The sequence below is a fragment of the Nomascus leucogenys genome, chromosome 12, assembly GCF_006542625.1.
Source record: "Nomascus leucogenys isolate Asia chromosome 12, Asia_NLE_v1, whole genome shotgun sequence".
Taxonomy (NCBI): domain Eukaryota; kingdom Metazoa; phylum Chordata; class Mammalia; order Primates; family Hylobatidae; genus Nomascus; species Nomascus leucogenys.
The window spans coordinates 1,099,974-1,102,100 of record NC_044392.1 but is presented as its reverse complement, the minus strand read 5'-3'; positions in this window follow the sequence as shown (position 1 = coordinate 1,102,100).

Genomic DNA, 2,127 nt, shown 5'->3' with positions numbered 1-2,127 from the left:
TGCCTCGGCCTCCCAAAGTGCTGGGATTACAGGCGTGAGCCACTGCGCCCAGCCGATTTTTGTATTTTTTGTAGGGATGGGGTTTCCCCATGTTGCCCAGGCCGGTCTCGAACTCCTGGGCTCAAGAGATCTGCCTGCCTCGGCCTCCCAGATTGCTGGGATTACAGGTGTGAGCCACCACCCCCACCCAAGATCATTTTCTGTTTGCTAGAAATAAAATGTTTAGAATGTCTTTGGTATATTTAGATCTGTTGATGGCAAACTTTCAGTTTTTATTCGTCTGAAAATGTCTCCTTTATGGTTGTTTTTCTTCCAAATGTCTAATACACGGAAAGAAAACAAATGTCAACCCAGAATTCTACACCCAGCAAAAATATCCTTCAGGAGTGAAGGCAAAATAAAGACATATGATCATTCCACTGAACTCTTAGTTCTTCCCACCCAAACCTGCCCTTCCCTAGCAATCCCAAAATTTTGAGTGGAGAGTGCAAAAGTATTGGAGTTATCCAAGATACGTTTTCTTTTCCTTTTATCTCATATCCGGTTCTTTGTTAAATCTTGTCTAATCTAGTTAAATCCAGCCACTTCTTACTTCCCCCACTTCAACAGCCTTAGCTCAAACCACCATCACCACCATTTCTCACCCAAACTGTAGCAATAGGCCCTATTGTTTTCTCTGCTTCCTCTCCCACCCACGTTCTTTTTTTTTTTTTGAGATAAGATCTCACTTAGTCCCCAGACAGAAGTACAATGGCTGCGATCACCGGTCACTGCAGCTTTGACCCCCCAGGCTTAAGCTATCCTCCCATCCCTCAGCCTCCTGAGTAGCTGGGACTATAGGCATGCACCACCACACCTGGCTAATTTTTGATTGTTTTTTGTAGAGAAGATGTCTCACTATGTTGCCCAGGCTGGTCTCGAACTCTTGCACTCAAGTGATCTGCCTGCCTCACCCTCCCAAAGTGCTGAGATGATAGGTGTGAGCCACTGCCCCCAGCCCACATTCTGTTTTTGATAACATCTATTTATTTATATACTTATTTTGAGATGGATTCTCACTCTGTCACCTGGGCTGGAGTGCAGTGGCGCGATCTGAGGTCACTGCAACCTCTGCCTCCTGGGGTCAAGCGATTCTCCTGCCTCAGCCTCCCAAGTAGCTGGGATTACAGGCGCCTGCCACTATGCCTAGCTAATTTTTTGATTTTTATTTATTTATTTTTTTAGTAGAGACAGGGTTTCACCATGTTGGCCAGGCTGGGCTCAAACTCCTGACTTCGTGATTCGCCTGCCTCACACAAGAGATATTGTTATTTCCCTGTTCAAACCCTCCAGTGTCTTCACATCACATTTAGAATAAGATACAAACTTGGCTGGGTGCGGCGGCTCACGCCTGTAATCCCAGCACTTTGGGAGGCCGAGGCAGGTGGATCACTTGAGGTCAGGAGTTCGAGACCAGCCTGGCCAACATGGTGAAACCCCGTCTCTACTAAAAATACAAAAACTAGCCGGGTGTGGTGGCAGGTGCCTGTAATCCCAGCTACTCGGGAGGCTGAGGCACAAGAATCGCTTGAACCTGGGAGACAGAGGTTGCAGTGAGCCAAGATCACACCACTGCACTCCAGCATGGTGGACAGAGCAACACTCTGTCTCAAAACAAAACAAAACAAAACACAACAAAAAAGAATAAGATACAAACTCCATCCTTAGTGTACACGGTTGGCTCCTAGCTACCTCTCTAACTTGATTTCATGCTGTTGCTCTCCCTGGCTCACTGAGCTTCAGCCACACTGCAACCTTGCTGTTCTCACTCATGCCCACTTTACATCCAGGGCCTTTCCACCTGCTCTCCCTTCTGCCTGGAATGTGCCCCTGCATTGCGATCTGGCTCCCTCCCTCACTTAATTTTCCTCTCTGCTCAGATGTCAACTCATCAGGAAGAGCTTCCCAGACCATCCTTTCTAAACTGGTAGTCCTAGCACTCTCTCTCTCTTTTTTTTTTTTTTTTTGAGACAGAGTCTCGCTCTATTGCCCAGGCTGGAAGGCCGTGGCACGATCTTGGCTCACTGCAACCTCCTCCGCCTCCTGCGTTCAAGCGATTCTCCTGCCTTAGCCTCCCGGGTAGCTGGG